The sequence below is a fragment of the Dermacentor andersoni genome, chromosome 1, assembly GCF_023375885.2.
Source record: "Dermacentor andersoni chromosome 1, qqDerAnde1_hic_scaffold, whole genome shotgun sequence".
NCBI classification, from domain to species: Eukaryota; Metazoa; Arthropoda; class Arachnida; order Ixodida; family Ixodidae; genus Dermacentor; species Dermacentor andersoni.
Genome location: NC_092814.1, coordinates 397,083,117 through 397,101,501, shown reverse-complemented (window position 1 = coordinate 397,101,501; position 18,385 = coordinate 397,083,117).

The following is an 18,385-nucleotide window of genomic DNA, read 5'->3' as shown; positions in this document are numbered from 1 at the left end:
GCCTTTGCCCACTCAACTTTGTCCTGTCAGCACTTGCCATCGATGACATGCGCTCGGAGCCGAGCAAATACCCGTGGATTTCTTCGCTTTTGGAGTTTCTCGCTGATCTTGCCGCTGTTAAAACATCTAGGACGCTACGGCGGCAGGCGCATCACTTTGTTGTTCGCGACCAACTCCTCAACCGTCGCAATTGTCTCCCCGAGGGCCGGCAATGGCTCCTCGTAATACCGCGTCATCTTCGGGCTGATTTCCGCGCATCGTTTCACACGGATCCCCAATGTGCACACTGTGGCGTGTTAAAGACCTACACCCACCTTAGGCTCCGGTATTACTAGCCTGGCATGTACTTACATACAAGGTCGTTCGCAAGTACGTCCGCTTCTGCCTCGACTGCCAGCGCCGAAAGTCGGTCCCTACTTCCACTGCCGCACCTTTGCAGCCGCTTCCTTGTCCGTCCCATCTTTTTGATAGCGTTGGAATCAACCATTACGGTCCACTTCCATGTACCGGGGCTGGCAACCGCTGGATTATTGTTGCAGGGGATCATCTCACACCCTATGCAGAAACCGCTTCACTTCCATCGGCCACTGCCGAAGACGTTGGATCATTCATACTACGGCATTTTTATCATCGTCACGGAGCCCCTCGGGAACTTCTTAGTGATCGAGGCCGCGCTTTTCTATCTGAAGTCGTGACGTCGCTTCTGAAGGAGTGTCACATCATCCAGAGGGCGACTAGCGCATACCATCCGCAAAGGAACGGGTTGACTGAGCGTTTCAACCATACTCTTCGCGACATGCTCGCCATGTATGTTGCGTCCGACGATTCCAACTGGGACGCTGGGCATCCGTTCGTCACGTCCGCCTATAATACTGCCACTCAAGCTACCACTGGTTTTTCCCCGTTTTTCTTACTGTACGGCCGCGAACCTTCCTGCACCATTGATACCATTCTACCTTACCAGCCTGATTCATCAGAATGTGTTTCTGTCTCTCAAGCTGCGGAGCATGCCGAAGAATGCAGACAACTCGCCCGCTGTCTTACCACCACAGATCAGACACACCAGAAGCTTCGTCGTGGTGGCTCTCACCCACCAAGCTTCCCTTCCGATTCATTGGTTTGGCTGTGGGTTCCACCTTTAGCTCCCGGTCTTTCTTCTAAGCTGCTCCCATGATATCATGGACCTTACCATGTTATTGCACAAACTTCCCCCGTGAACTATGTCGTCGACTCTGTGTCTTCTGATCAGCGCCGTCGCGGTCGTGAAACTGTTCACGTAGATCGGCTCAAGACGTTCTACGATCCCTCTATGCTCCCTTATGCTTAGAGCGCCAGGAGGGCGCCCATTTCTCCGGGGGACAAATGTAACGAAGAAGAAGCGCCGGCTAGCCCGGCGCATCTCCAGCGTGCTAAATGTAAGGAAGAAGTGCCGGTCAGTCAGGCGCATCACCAGCGCTTTACGCACGGGGCCGGTTCGGACTGCTCGCAGGGTTGTTGGCTACTGCACCGAGTTCGACCCCTCTCTCCTCGCGTACCTTGTCAATAAACGCCTTGACATTTTATTTATTTATTTATTTATTTATTTACTTGTTTATTTATTTGTTTATTTATTTATTTATTTATTTACTTGTTTATTTATTTGTTTATTTATTTATTTATTTATTTATTTATTTATGTATTCAAGTCACATCACAGGCTCCAAGCATCGGATCATTGTGGGAGGGGTAATTACAAAGATAGGGGCACAGTCAGGAGCCTGAGTAGCAGGATTACACAACGCTTATTGACTGTTAGTAGCGGTCACTAAAACGCAAGAATATATTTATACAATAGTTAATGACGCCTTAGTAGCTAGAATATGTGACGGTTACTTCGGTCCTAAAAACGAGCTGCTTATAGACTGTTACTACCGATCACTAAAACGCGAGAATATATTTATATAATTGTTAATGACGCCTTACTAGCTTGAAAAAGTGGTGGTTACTTCGGCCCTAAAAACGAGGAGCTTATTGACTGTTAGTACCGATATCTAAAACGCAAGAACATTTTTATACAATAGGTAATGACACGTTAGTAACTAGAAAATATGGCGGTTACTTCGGCGCTAGAACAAGCAGAATCACGAATTTGGACGATGTGTTCCGGAACCGCATTCCAGTTGATGATAGCCTGCGGCAAGGCGATTGTATGCTACGGTTCTATCAGGGGTGCGATCGGAGATGGTTATTCGGCGCGTTCGTTCGGTTACCGGCGCGCGCGATTGGCCTACTCCGCGCCGACGTCGCCAGCCGCGGGGTGCGGCCACGTTTTTGGTGACGTCAAAATGACGACACGCTGCTGTCAATCATCCTTTTCCTTTTTCTTCCCTTCTTTCTCTTTTTCTTTCTTTCTTTCTTTTTTTTTTCTTTCGTCAGCTGGCGTGTCAGACGCCCTTGACACGCCGGCTAACGCGCGTGGGTTAACAGACTAGGGTGAGGGGAGGGGGGGTCCTGGCTTTGACCTTGTACACAGCGTTCCTTTACTAATTCGACACGCTAACACACTTTCCCTCGTTTCCGCGCCCTCCCACCTCACACCCCCTCCCCTTTAGAATAACCCCACCTATATATACTGTGGCGAGGAAAGCATATGTCGCCTTGAAGAAGACAAGTCCACTTGTCGAAACGTTGGCTCCTGCATTCACCTTGTTCACGTTTTGCTCATCGCCTTGAATTGCCATCTCCCGGATTCCCCGTCTTTTCTCTGGAATCCTCCCACCGAGCATTTCGTCTGCTAGGCGCCGAACCCGACGGGAGCTGGGAAGTTTGAAGCGATCGCATGGCGCGTCTGGTGGATTGGATTGGATCCAACAGGCGGCTGCGGCATGGCACGTTTGAAACCAATTTATAGTTTAATTCGAGGAAATGGCGCTTCTGTTGGGAACTTAGGTTGTTGCGCTGGCGTTTCTAGAGGAAGAAGGAGAGCGGGTGGAGGTGCGAACCGCGTTGGAAGAAATGGCGGAAAGTGAATTCCGGCGTCGTTTTCGTTTCTCGAAACAAATAATTCGTTGGTTGTCCAGAGAAATCGACCCCATCATCGTTTCCAGCGAGCCACTGGAATGGTGTTGCTGCCTCTTGAAAAGTGCGCCACTCTTCCCGTCGTTTTTTTTTTTCTTTTTTCTTCTCGTTGTGCGCGACACCCCCTAGGGACGACGCAAAGAAACTAATAGTTATAAATTGCCGTAGTCACACGTACTACTATTTGAAAACGTGTTTGGGCTTGAGAAAAAATTTTTTTTAGATAAAGATTTCATTCATTTGGAAGACGAGAAACATTTTGTTTTTTAGTATACTGTCTGCAAGCAGACGAAAAACGACGGAAGTAAACTTCCGGGGAGGTCACCGCTTCCTCATTGGCTGTTCTCTCCGCCCCGCCGTCACAAATTTTGCATACTGCAACTTTGTGACTTTGCAGCAACTGAACACAACGCGTATCGAACTAAATATCTCCGATCGCGCCCAGAAGTTCACAGGAAGCTTAAATGGTTGTTTAAACGACGTGATGAGCGGTAAGGTTGTACAAGAAGCAGTGTTGAATAACTGGAATTAGGTACTGTCTCGTGAAATAGGCAGATTAGTGCGATTATTCTCTGTGATTGCAGTGTGGGAAGAAAGAGCTATGTTTAGTGCTTGATACGCTCGAGTGACCGTCGTAGTTTCTAGAAATCAGACATGCTGCACAATTATGAACCACCTCAACGGAAGTTTTAGATATACCTGATGTGGGGACCAGATGGGTGATGCGCATTTGAGCTGCGGACGAACGAACGTTTGATAGGCGAGCTTACGGGTTGTGGCTGGAGCTCCATGGAGATTACGTTTTAGATAACCTCTCAATTTTTATGTCTGAATTAACTTGATACTCTCTATTTTATTGCCACGATTAATTTATGGTCACCGGGAAGAGAACACGAGTGACCGAGGCAACGTCTTGTATTTTGGATGGCCTTCAAGACGGACATAATGGCTGCTGTAGGAACAGGCAAGGTTGTGGAACTGGAATGGGGGATTAAATTGGATGATGATTTATACCAGACGCAGTTTTCAGCGGGCTGCTTGGTGCCAGAGCATTTGTGCACGTCCTCCCTTAAAATGTGGCCGCCGCTGCCGCAACGAGGCGCTCGACCTTTGGCTCACATGGAGAAAGTCATAGCCACCTCGGCGAATCGGTATGTTGACAGCGGCGTAAAAATAAATTGACTCGCCATCCCGGTCCAGCTAAAGTGGATGTCCAGCGAAGCTGTTCAAACCCAACACTAGGACTGCTGAGCATAGTATGCAATGCTTTATTGTTTTAAAGTAATGGCATTATTGGTAGTAATGAAAGTAATGATTATTTTGGCAGCAAGCCGCCGCTGGACGTATTGCGGTGTTTTTTTTCCTTTACCGATCCTGGTATTCACGCTGCGCTTCAGGAGCCCTAGCTGTGCGTTGCATACCAGTAGCGCTGCTGCAACAACAATAAACTCAGTTACTGGGCTGGCTCTTCTATATATGAAAGGATAGTGGCGTCACTCCACAAGCTGCGGTCGCCACGGCAGCTTGCACAACAATAATCCTTACCGGGAAATGTATGTGGGGAGCGCTACGTGCTTCGTATTGTTATCAGGGGCGCCTTATCATTAAATATGTGCTTTTCATGCTTGTTTTCTGCTCGTTCTTTATTGAAACGTATGCTGTACTGCATGTTGTACGAACCATACCAAAAAGATGTATGCGATCTTCCCTTCAATCGCTGAAGGTTTTCTTTTAATCTCTGAATGTATTTTATTCCATGAAGGCGAGCCGGGAAAATCCGGACAAACTAGAAGCTAACAGCTTCACTTTAAAGGACGTGACCTGAGCTAGATCGCACAGACATTGGAGGAGAGGCTGCACAGACATTAATACAGAAAAAAAAAACATGCACATCCGACTTGAGCAGACCAGGGACGAGACGCTTTTGCCTTCTTACGCTGGGGTGTGGTGAAATTACTGACCCCCCTGCGTGTCTCCTAGCAACATATATTATTGCCACTTAGGTGGCTCATGGGTCGAAAAATCCGGCGTCTCACCGGCATTACAGCACCAAAATTCAAGCGCATGCGCCGTTAAGCCGTGAATTTCCTTATCATTAAAAGAGTTCGATTATCTCTGTTCGCGTTCCACGTACACCCATTTAAATAATCAGTGTGATGACAAAATTGCCAGCATGTTGTTTGCCCAGTTTTGTCCACATTTTCCGAGCAATGTGCACAGTGTCTTATAACGTTTTGAGGAGTATAAGTATGCCTGCGAGAACTGGTAATAAATCTGTTGTTGAAAGTTGCTACATTGTGTTTGTTTAATTCAGTTCTACCTGTGCTACAAGAAAGTAGGAGGCGCCATATATACATGACCATATAGCTATCCTCGTCTATTAAAGTGCTAAAATAAAAAAGAAATCTGTGAACTGTGTATGCGTCTTAATGGTCTTCACGGACTTGGCACAACCACTGTAACTTGCCATTAACCACGCAGAACTAGTGGCGCAGTCTATGGGAGCTAAAACCAAAAAAAAGAAGTAAGGACGAAAAAGTGGTAGGAAGTAAGAACACATTCAAATGGTAATTTCAAAATAATTGATCTCTCGTGAGCGCTCTGGCTTTCAACTTCATCCCTCTAAAGTGACCGTGAACTTTTTCATTGCCACAACAGAGCCATCACATCACGCACCTAGTTCAATTCTGAAGCTGGAATCTTTGATCGAGGTTTGTTTCTACTATGCGAAGTACTGCTTGCCTAATTCTTGCACTTTTGAGTATGTAGGTAGGTTGTTGTCTCCATGGCTTTTAGGAAACTAAAATAGCGTGTGAGCGATGCGGAAGTTGAACCTGGGCCGTTGAGCAGGGTAGCCGGGTTATCCGACCATTAGGCCACGTTCGCAAACATGCTTCACGTGTTGCAAAGCCAGTCAGACAGCCAGCTCTTTGAAACAATCGGTGTGTGTACTCAGCTGCTTTGTCGTCTTCTTTCCTCGGGACAGCACGCAATTTGAGGGGTCGTGTTAGATTGCACAATCTCCGGGATCGGCTCACTTGGCACATCACTAGTAGCAGATTGCGCTAACCAGAAACTTAGCGACGTTGATTTTTCATGGTAATCCAGCTTTAACATTTCTTACCCGGCGTACAAATGATATCGTCATTCTACCATACGCCGCATGAAATCGATTTATGTGCGCATTGAGTTTACCACGATTACTAGATGTAACTGCGGTGCTAGTGTCGACGGGAGCTGCAAGCAGGACAATTCGTCCAGCGTGAGAACAATGGGTAGCGCATGGACTTCCCTAAACTTTGGCAATCTGGCTTTATTCACGTCTGTTTAGGTATTTGTGCTAAGAATTTCCTTACGATATGAATTTGCCGCGGGGGTAAACAATGGCACACGAATAACAAACACAAGATAAGTAAATTTGCGCGAATCTAGAAGGAAGCAATGTCATACAATACCTAGTGATTCTCTTTCTAGTAATGTTGTTTTTTATGAATTACTTCAACTGCTGAGTTTCCCAGCCAGCACTGTTACTAGGTCCTTCATGCTTGCTCCATCATGTGTACGTCAACATATGCGTTTTTTCATTCTCTCATTCGCAGTAATTTTGAACCTGTAGACTGGTCTTATTGTGGACATATAGTGCTCACTACTCATCCATACTGTATTACGAAAGTACTTTTCTTTGTCTATCGCGAATTCTAGCCGCCATATAATGAAGAAGCCTTTTATTTAGAACATGATACCTTTCATACTATGCGTAATTATAAACGAACAATATATCGCTGCGACTACACCCATCGCTTGGGATGCCTTCTTTCTTCAAACATGCATTCCCAGAAGCTTTAACTCACGAAGTCCGGCTTCAGTCATTCACAGGCGCGGTGTTCACTGCCCACTTTTGCCACATGAGCTGCTCTGCAATCTCCAACAAAATTCGCGGGATAAGCAAGGGGCTGGCATAGCATTTAGAGGTATTTACCCTGCAGAAATAGCATAATACACACGGGTTTTTCGCATTCCGCCACCATCAAAACTAGGCCACCTCAGCAGCGAATCAATACCGCGACCTCCGGTCAAGAAGCAGAATGTCGCGTCATTACTAATGCGGTAGCACTACATGCTTATATCTTGAACTCACAGGGAAAGCAGCCAAATGACAAAATTGGTGCTGCTCTTGATATTCGTTACAATAAATTGTACAATATCTCGCTGCGAAGAAACTGTGCCTACAAGAGCCTCCAGAGCACGCAGTTGGCATTAATTTGTAGAAACCTGATGATAAAGACTCATTCTCGTTGTTAAACTGCGACTGAGTTCTAGCAAGGAAAGTGTCGCACTTTTTCCTACATCGTGCGAGGGCTCACCTGTAACGAGGAGGGCTGAAGAACCTGCTCTCAATGGTGGTGCGCAGGTGCTCACTCCGCATCCACACGCACCGACCCTGCAGTAGTGACACAATGATGACTCTCTCGCTTTCCCAGAAATTACTGCTTTATTGATCAGAAAAAATAGCTCCTTGAAGGAATGAGCCCTCACAAGAACTATACAGGCAACTCATTTAATTTCAATGCGGAATTGTCAGAGCGCAGCTCTTGGGCGCTCGCTCCTGCGAGCATAGCGAAAGATGAAAGAAGAGAGCGCAAGGAGGAAAGTGCAAGAGGAGGATACAGTGAGGCGGAAAGTGGGGGATTAAAGTAAGGAAAACGGGCTGCGCGTGCATTCAGTTGCCGGCGGCCACGGCAGCCGCGTGAGCGAGCTCGTCAGCGTTTCCGAGGGTGGCGTGAAGTGGGGAGGGCAACGATCGCCGCGGCGTAAGCTGCTGAGGTCAGTCCGCGGTACCAACGTGTGTGACGGCTATCCCTGCTTCTGTAAGGGCTGATGGGGAGCAGTAAGGCTGGATGCGACGCTCCCTTGGGTGTTGTCGCCGCTGACACCGGTGGCATTATTTCCCCGCGCCGAAGGGCCGTTCCCGTCGTCGTTGGAACGAAATCGTGAGTGGAAGAGCGTAGCGCCGCGCAAGATGGGCTGTGCGGTGACCACGGCTACGATATGGTCCCAAAGTAACGCCCGTCGTCTCTATGTTAACAAAACGTTGCATAAGCTGCATGGCGGCTACTGTGAATTGCGCCCACGCGTTACCCACACGCTGCCTATCGCGATCTCGTGATTAGCGAGGCAGTCGCACCACACTCGGCTCCTTTCGAATTGTGCCGCACGCGAGAAATTGTCCACGCCAGCTGCGCTACTCACGTCGTTTTCTCCCTAATATAACCCTTGTACCAGTATACTCATAATACAAAATGTTCACACGCGAAATGAAAACACGTATAGAGCTGCGCTCTAATTTCGCATGGAGTATCGTAACCATCGGGGAATATTATTTTTCGTATATTTGGTGACGGTCTGGTAAGTGCCCGCCGGTGCCTCTGACTAATACGCTCCTAGGCTAAATTAGAGTCCGTTGTGAGCAGGCACTAACAACAGTTTTTTATCAGATTCTTGAGCTGTAAACGACTCTGATGAACTTGTGACTGGAACGCTCCAGAGGTGGCATTGGGGGCCGTCGTTAACTGCCAATAAAACCTGTTATTTCTGTTATTCTTCAGCTTCACAGCATTCTTATGTGCATTTGGTTGAACGCTTCAGAGGGTACATTATGGGCCAATGTTGAGTGGTACTAGCAACTGTGGTATCTTGAAGGCACGTCCAGTGCCTCGCAACTCGAGCCGCTCGACCTGAGAAAATGAGATGATGAGAAAAGCAATGATGACAGTCTGTACACAGCGCGGAAGACAATGCTGTGGCTTACAATTTGGCTGATTGTGTGCGAAATATGTTGGAGGAGTCCAACATACACTCGCCATATGTTAAGCCTACATTATGGTCATTGACACACACACAGAAAATTTAGCTTGTGGTTGTGAATCCACAAAAGCGTTTGATATGGTGGAAATGTAGCATTTAAAATATTACGAAACTTGTTGCGCTTAATTCTCCTCAAGCATGACATTTCGGGGTGTATAAAATAATGAATTATATTGTAAGCGTAACTGAACCACCCCTCGTCAGTGCTTTCTCGGTCCGGTTTCTTTATGGCATTACGCCTTCTCAACACTCGCCCAGCAGCTCACAATAAATATTAATATATTTTATGTAAATATCCCTCCAGTCCAGCTCTCCATAAAGAAAGCAACAAAATCCCAATAAAGAAAGGCGTCTGGCAGGGAGATACGATCTCTCCGATGCTATTCACAGCGTGTTTACAGGAGGTATTCAGAGACCTGGATTGGGAAGAATTGGGGATGAGAGTTAATGGAGAATACCTTAGTAACTTGCGATTCACTGATGATATTGCCTTGCTTAGTAACTCAGGGGACCAATTGCAATGCATGCTCACTGACCTGGAGAGGCAAAGCCGAAGGGTGGGTCTAAAAATTAATCTGCAGAAAACTAAAGTAATGTTTAACAGTCTCGGAAGAGAACAGCAGTTTACAATAGGTAGTGAGGCACTGGAAGTGCTAAGGGAATACATCTACTTAGGACAGGTAGTGACTGCGGATCCGGATCATGAGACCTAATTAATCAGAAGAATAAGAATGGGCTGGGGTGCGTTTGGCAGGCATTCTCAGATCATGAACAGCAGGTTGCCATTATCCCTCAAGAGAAAAGTTTATAACAGCTGTGTCTTGCCAGTGCTCACATACGGGGCAGAAACCTGGAGTCTTACGAAAAGAGTTCTACTTAAATTGAGGACGACGCAACGAGCTATGGAAAGAAGAATGATGGGTGTAACGTTAAGGGATAAGAAAAGAGCAGATTGGGTGAGGGAACAAACGCGAGTTAATGATATCTTAGTTGAAATCAAGAAAAAGAAATGGGCATGGGCAGGACACGTAATGAAGAGGAAAGATAACCGATGGTCATTAAGAGTTACGGAATGGATTCCAAGGGAAGGAAAGCGTAGCATGGGGCGGCAGAAAGTTAGGTGGGCGGATGAGATTAAGAAGTTTGCAGGTACAACATGGCCACATTTAGTAAATGACCGGGGTAGTTGGAGAAGTATGGGAGAAGCCTTTGCCGTGCAGTGGGCATAACCAGGCTGATGATGATGATGATGATTATGATGATGATGATAGTGATGATGTACATATCTTTACCATTGCATGAGAACTCTGCACAAAATATAGGTGTCACATTTAGATTCGTTGTAAGGGCAACATACACTTACCAGGCCGTAGTAGACATAATAAAGTTGCTCCGCCGTCAGTGTACTGGACATCGCTGTCAGCTCCAAAGGCAAGTTCTGTAAAATTGAGTGTCTTGACTGCGCATTTCGCAGGAATGCCAAAGAACCAGGCCTATTTCATACTGACACATGTTTTTTGCCCCGGGCATCTTTCAATGACAGTGATCGAACAAAATCATCAAACAAAAAGAGTAGCTCCATGGCTGATAATCTAAATAATTGGTAAAATAAGATGGCTATGATCACATATACTACTCTGCTTGATAGAATCGTGGTACTTGTGCACAAATTTCCACGTACCCATTAAGCGCTCTAATGCATGACAACGCTTTCTTCTCGTTACGGTATATTGAATTGCGTGGAACCATAGGCGGAAAGTTCTCATTTTTCCGAGGGCGGCTGCGGTCCGACCAGCTTTCCTAACGCCGTATATATATATACATATATATATATATATATATATATATATTTATATATTGTTATAATGTGTACAAGGACGATTGCGGCTAAAGCTGGCAAAGAAGACGCAAACAGCGTAATAGATCTCCTTAAAGCTGAATGTTTTAAACACACAAAAACGCTCGTCTGCGACAACGGGCCGGCTTTCCGGAGTGCCAAATTATCAAAGTGCGCACAGGAGCACGGCATAATAATAAAGTATTCTTCTCCATACCACCCGGCAGCAAATGGCCTAGCGGAACGATCGAGCCATACGGGACATCAAACAGTATCTGATGATATATCCAGACTTTGCCGGTGGCTGGAAGTGCTGTCTCGAGGCCGCTGTGAAACATCACAACAGATCATGCACCACGGCTTTAGGCTGAAGCCCTCATTTTGTAACTTCGGGTACAGCGCCCATACTTCCTGCAGATAGTGAGCTAGGTCTCCTAGAGAACCTCGAACTCGCCGAAGTAAGGAAAACTGTTAAAGAACAGGAGGTCTACAAGCGCCGCATGAAGCGAAACTTTGATAAAAGGCACAGTAGTGAGATACCGGACATACAGCCTGGAGACTATGTCCTTGTAAGGAAAGGAACTCTGCCTTCAAATTCAAAATTTTGCGGTCCATTTCAAGTTATTAATACTGCATGCCAGCATGCAATATTGAAGAATGTCTGGTACGCCGGAGCCTCGGACCAAACGGAGTGCGCCGCTATTGGAAACATATTCAAGTATTACCCCAGGAGGTGTCATTAAAAGAAATCCGGAAGAGTGAAGCGGTCTGCGCTGGACGCATGGCAGAGGACGAGGAAATGGGCTAGGGGAGAAGTGAGGAGGAAGAAGTTGGAATAAAATGGCGGAGGACACCCGTCTCACTTAGATTATGTCATTTCTGTTGCCGTTCTAGTTAGGAACGCTACATGCTTGTATAGCCCACTCAGGTATCCGTTATCCGACTTTGTAAACTTCATCATGCAAGCCAGAAGACTATCTAAAGGCCATAAACTAGTAATAATGGGGATTGTAATGCCCCCCACACAGCGGGGGGTTACCAGCGCACGACCAAGAAAGGAGCGCGAGTGCACGATTCGGCGCAACAGAATCACCTCACTCTCTGGAATGATCCTAAACTAACGACTCGAATAGGCAACAGTGTATCCAGGGATACAAATCCCGACCTCACCTTTACAACAGGAATATACAAGGCGGAATGGACCCGACTGGAAGAAAATCTCAGCAGCGACCACCACATCATTCAGCTTGAAATCTTACACCATAGGAAGCCGAGTAGAACCGGCCAGGCTGACGGATTGGAAGGCCTTCCGAGAACCTGAAATAGAATAAAACACCGAAAATATTGCTACGGGATAGTATTTCCAATGACGAAGAGCCGAGCAGTAAGAAGACGACGACGACGATTAGAAGCTAGCGCGGGCTGTGGCCTCTTGGCCAAGCGCAGCGTATTTTCTTGTAAATATACTTGTACATAGCTTTTCGTCTGCGTCTTCCTACGTAACATATCTGGTGGAGGTGGACGTTCCCTGTACCTCGTCACGGAGCTTCGCAGTGGACGGTACGTCGAGCCTTCCTTCATGGCTCCCGGCCACGACAACCCGCCTCCGCCGGCTCCGACACCTGCTGCCACCTCGACGACCTACATCACTCTCCCCGCTCCCCGTGATCCTGGCTTATTCTCGGGCAAAGATGAGGAAGACGTCGATGACTGGATCAGCCTGTATGAAAACGTCAGCCGCAATAACCGGTGGGACCCTACTATTATGCTCGCCAACGTAGTCTTTTACCTCGGTGGCACATCTAGATTTTGGTATCGCACGCACGAAGATGAGCTCACCAGTTGGGATTGACTTAAGGCACAGCTTCGAGACTTGTTCGGCAACCCCTACGGTCACCAACTTGCCGCGCAGAAGGCGCTTTCCGGCCATGTGCAGACGTCAACAGAGCCCTATGTCGCGTACATTCAGGACGTCTTGGCTCTGTGCCGCAAAGTTGACACCCACATGACTGAGTCCGACAAGGTTGCCCACATCCTCAAAGGCATTGCCGATGACGCCTTCAACTTGCTCGTTTGCAACAATGTAGTGATGGTGGATGCTGTTATAAAAGAGTGCCGCCGCCTGGAACTCGCTAAAAAGCCGACGTATTTACCAGCATTTTGCCCGTCTGCCCAACACCCCAGCGACATCTTCCTGTGCCAACACTCCTCGTACCAACAAATCTGCCGATATTACCAGGATCGTCCGGCGTGAGATCGAGACCGTCTATCCGGCTGCCTTCGATTCCAGTCCCACCAACACATCTGCAGTCACGGTCTCACTGATCCAGGCAGTTGTCCGCCAACAGTTCGAAAACATGGGTCTTCACACCATCTGCTCGGCCCATCGTCCTGATACCCGCCCGGCTTCTTTTATTCCGCCCCGTCCCGCATCTTCTTACCCACCACGCTCCCGCAACACATCTGAATGGCGCACTGCTGACGACAAGCCCATTTGTTTCAACTGCCATCGAATCGGGCACATTTCTCGGCACTGTCGCAGTCGCTGGATTTCCCCGACCCGGCCTACTTATACTGCCTACTCTCGCCCCCCAGGTGGCTTTTCTCGTCCCTATGCCGCACGCTCCGATAACACCGCCGCTGATTCTCCTGCACCGAACCGCTCCTATTCTCGTTCGCCTTCGCGCCAACGACGACAATCACGCTCTCCCCAGCCCCGTCGCTCCTATTCGCTGACTCCCTTCGGACGCCGCTCCCAGCCGGAAAACTACACGATGCAGCGCCTCGAGGTGACGCTGCATTGCTCCCTACGCCGCCAAATCCTCTACTGACGTTGCCCACTCATCTGAACCTTCTTGACGTGCAAGTCGACGGTGTTTCTGTGTCTGCACTCATAGACACTGGGGCGCATTTGTCCGTAATGAGCGCTGACCTTCGTAACCGGCTCAAGAAAATTATCACGCCCGCCACGACGCCTGTTGTCCGTGTCGCCGATGGCGGAACAGCCCCCGTAATTGGTATGTGTACCGCCCGCGTCTCCTTCGCCGATCGCTCAGCAATCGCGCTATTCACAGTCATCGCTCACTGTCCCCACGACATCATCCTCGGCTTAGACTTCCTCTCCGCACATTCTGCTCTCATCGATTGCTCTGCCAGTACTCTCCGCCTCGACCTGCCTGTTCTGAATCGCACTGAACAACACCCTACTCGCCTGGGGGTAGTGCTACGGGATAGTATTTCCAATGACGAAGAGCCGAGCAGTAAGAAGACGACGACGACGATTAGAAGCTAGCGCGGGCTGTTGGCTCTTGGCCAAGCACAGCGTATGTTCTTGTAAATATACTTGTACATAGCTTTTTGTCTGCGTCTTCCTACGTAACAATATTGAAGAGTGGCTCACCGAAGCGGTCAAGACGGCGGAGAAGCACACTAAAGTCATCCAACTCACGAAGGACACGCCGGCTGTAGACTCTCATCTCCTACTACTTTGGGATGCCAGAAGAGGACTACTGAGGCGGCAGAAAAAGATGAAACTTAACCGCAATCTGCAGAGACGGATCGCTCACATAAAAAAGCAAGCAGAAGAATACGGAGATCAACTCAGCAGGCAGAACTGGCATAAGCTGTGCGACCAACTTCAAGGCACACTCAGCACGAATAAGACCTGGCATATACTGCGAGCCCTTCTAGCTACCACCAGAACCAAGACCCAGCAAAGACATGACCTCAATATAATCATTAATTCCCATCCTGGAATTGAGAACCAAATTCTGGAAGAAAGCATGCGAAACTTGTCAGAGACAATGCCCCCAAGGTTACCGATACCCGACCGTCCAAAGGCGAACCAAATCTCACCCTCGACAGCCCTTTCCCGCTTCCTCAACTCCATGCCACCCTTGCCAAATTGACCCGCAACGCATCGCCAGGAAATGAAAAAGTGACAAACAAGATCCTACGAAGCCTCCCAGACAAGGCCCTAAATGGACTCGTCCACTAAATGAATAACTGCTGGGAAAAGGTGTACTCCCGGCAGAATGGAAACACGCAGAAGTCATTATAATCCCAAAACACAACAAGCCACTACAAATCAGCAACCTACGGCCCATCTCTCTTACTTCCTGCTCTGAAAAGCTTCTCGAACACATGGTTCACGATCGCCTCGCCACATACCGCGAAGACTCAGGACACATGCCCGACACAATGTTTGGCTTCCGACAGCTCCTCTCCCAGCACAGGATATACTACTACAGCTCAAGGAAGACCTCTTGGACCACCTAGAAGGCCACAAGAAGTTCTCTATTTTAACAACAGATGTAAAAGGAGCCTTCGATAATGTGAAGCACGGAGCAATCCTACAAAATCTCCAAGACACAAACTGCGGAATCCGGGCCTATCAATACGTACACGAATTTCTCAAGGATCGCACGGCTACGGTGGCTATCGGCAACATGCGAAGTCACCAGTTCGAAATGCCCAACAAAGGAACTCCACAAGGGTCAGTCATTTCACCTTTGCTGTTCAATCTCGCCATGATTAAGCTCCCACAACAACTCGATGGCATCGAAGATTAATATACGCCGACGATATAACGTTACGGACAAAAGCGTCCACAACCGGCCAACAGCAAACTACCCTCCAAGAGGCAATCAATCAGATAGAACAGTACCGCTCAAAATGCGGTCTCCAGTGCGCCCCCGAAAAATCAGAGCTACTTATACTCAAGGCAAGGACCCGGGGAAGACCACCAGCCTACGTCGCTCCAGATCGCAACGTCAGACTCAATGAAATCGATATCCCTCAAGTTGGCTCCCTCCGCGTCCTTGCCCTCACAATACATAAAGACGGTTCAGAAGACCCTAACACAAGTCCCCCATCTCATTCGGCGTATAACCACTCAAAGAAGAGGACTTAAAGAGCAAGAAACCGTCCAATTAATCCAAGCACTGCTTATAAGCCGGATCACATATGGCACCCCGTATCTACTCCTCAAGAAAGCTGAAATTGAAAAACTCAACATCTTCATCAGAAAAGCCATCAACAGCGCACTAGGTCTCCCCAGTACGACCTCAACCACGACACTCCTCAAACTTGGCCTCCATAAAACCTGGGAAGAAATGAGCGAAGCGCGCAGAGCCAGCCAGCTGGAACGCCTTAAGCTGACTAAAACAGGCATGACAGTACTTCGCAAACTCGCATACAGCGAAAACTTCATAGCAGATTCAGACGCGAATGCCCAATTGCCGCCACTTCATGACTCTATCTCAGTTGCTGCAATACCTCGCAGCATGCATGCAACATACCACAAAGACAGAAGCCAAGCAAGAGTTAGAGCGCTTAGCAAGAAATACTCAAAGAACCCCAACACGAGATATACAGATGCGGCAAAATACCCAGGTAGAAGAGCATACGCAACTACTGTGACCAACAACCAAGGGAAGCAGCTAATCGCTCCCACGATACGGGCCAGTAATCCAAAAACGGCGGAGGAAGTGCCCATCGTCCTCGGCATCGCCGCATGCAAAGACAGCGATCATCTTGAGCGACTAGCAAACGGCATGTACAGACCTACGAAAACGCCGAATTTCTGCCGCAGCAGTGAAGAGTCTGAAAAAAATAACAAGACGCCAAGAACTACCCAAAACCTACGTCGCATCGACCCCAGGCCACGAACACCTGGCAGGAAACGAAGCAGCACATGCTGTCGCCCGAAAGCATACCAGCCGGGATTTCCTGCCGCACGGTCTCCGGAAAGCGACGAGGGTGGAGGATATTCCCATCAACTACGGCGTAATATTGCAACATTACCGAGTGGAAAGAAGACAATATCCTCTACCACATCCAAAATTAAGCAACGAAGAAGCCACCGCCCTCCGCAGACTACAAACGAATACGTATGTACATGGAATTATCACGCACCGAATGCTCCCCACCAAATTTCTATACCTATGCCGGTATTGGGATGTACCAGACACGCTCCTACACATGGTGTTGGTGGGCCCGCACCATAAGAAAAACAGTCAAGATGATGCCTCAGAACCGCTACAAGCGATCGAAGAAACGTGGGAGGCAATGTTAAAGGCACAGAGCCTGGAATATCAGCGAAGTCTCGTGGACCAGGCCGGGGCTACGACATTAGCCAACAGCTTTCTTGACTTAGAGAGCCGCCCACCTAGGGCGAAGAAAGAACACTTTCTCGCTGTTTCTTACAATAAACGTTCATTCCTCCTCCTCCTTGATTCCGTTCTGGCTCAGAAGGCGCCCTCAGAAAGCGGGTGGAAGCGCAGTCACGAGGCATTTGCCATATATCCCAGGGTTTATTTATCAGTCGGAAAAAAATAGTAAGCAGTTAGTAGGTCGGTGAAAATACCGCAGTTAGATGTCCCTTGGATGTGCCTACAAGTGCCTCAATGACACACTGATAACTATGATAGTACGTCTCGAGTTATATAATTAACTACATTTACCTAATTCAATCTCAGTAACAAAACATTAGTGACAGCTACTCCACTATACTGGAAACAATATGCAGTAGGTTTTCTTCGTGTAACGCATTGCTTGCTTTTTTAAATGTTGGTGCATGATAGCTAATTGAGACACCCTGTGTATAATTACGACCTCTGCATGCAAGTGACGATGTTTCCATCCCTAATAAATTTTCTAAATTATTAGTATTGTTCTTTAATGAGTCGTTAGATTTGCTTGCTGGAAAGAGAAGCGATAATCAGACATATAACATTCATGTGCATTTCGCACGCCGTTGAAAACAGACTCTGCCGAGAGGATCACTATACTCTACACGTTTTTTTTTATGGTCAAAAAAGTTCGGAAAGCATATTGAAGCAAGGTGAACATAAAGGAACATATTCATTCTCTAGGCATAAGGCATCCATACGTTTAGAAATAATTGTTGATTGGCTACCTCCTTCTTTTTAAAAATATAATCACCTTTGCCCTGCTTATATATTTAAATATATTGTGTATGTGCATGGTGTTTACAGTGGAAATTTAAAACAATGTTGAAGTAAGAAAATGCGGTTGAGGCAGCCGCCGCTGGTACTTCTAATTCCCTTGTTCTCCTGTTGTCAGAATTTGCAGAAATAAAGCAAAGTATGAATTAAAATCCGTGCGCATCCGCGCAAAGAATGATACAGTGAGCTGTTAGCCACCATAACAGTTTAAGTGAAAAGGTCGAGGCAAGTAGAAAGAAACCTCAAATGACATGGGTGACTAAACTCTGGCACTGACATGATAAGGGCGGGGGGAGAGGCTGAGGCGTCGCCGGAGGGGGGTTAACCCCCCCCCCCCCCAAAAAAAAAAGAAACTCCGGAGGACATGGAATCGAATAGTGCTCAATAAAAACAAAAGACAACGGTTCATCAGCAGTGATATAGACCAGTACTAAACCTCCACAGCCAATAAAGGATAACTGTTGATTGATTTTTAAATAAATCTTAAACCTTACCGCACGCCTTTCAGAGAAACTTCGAAACCCCTTTGTTGTAGTGTTCAAGAAATTCATAGATTATTGCATTGCGTGACAAGTAATGGAAATACAGAATTGGAGAAATAAAAACCGTTTTATGCGAATGAATGGTGACATAATTTTTAGTTTGGCGAACCAAAACTG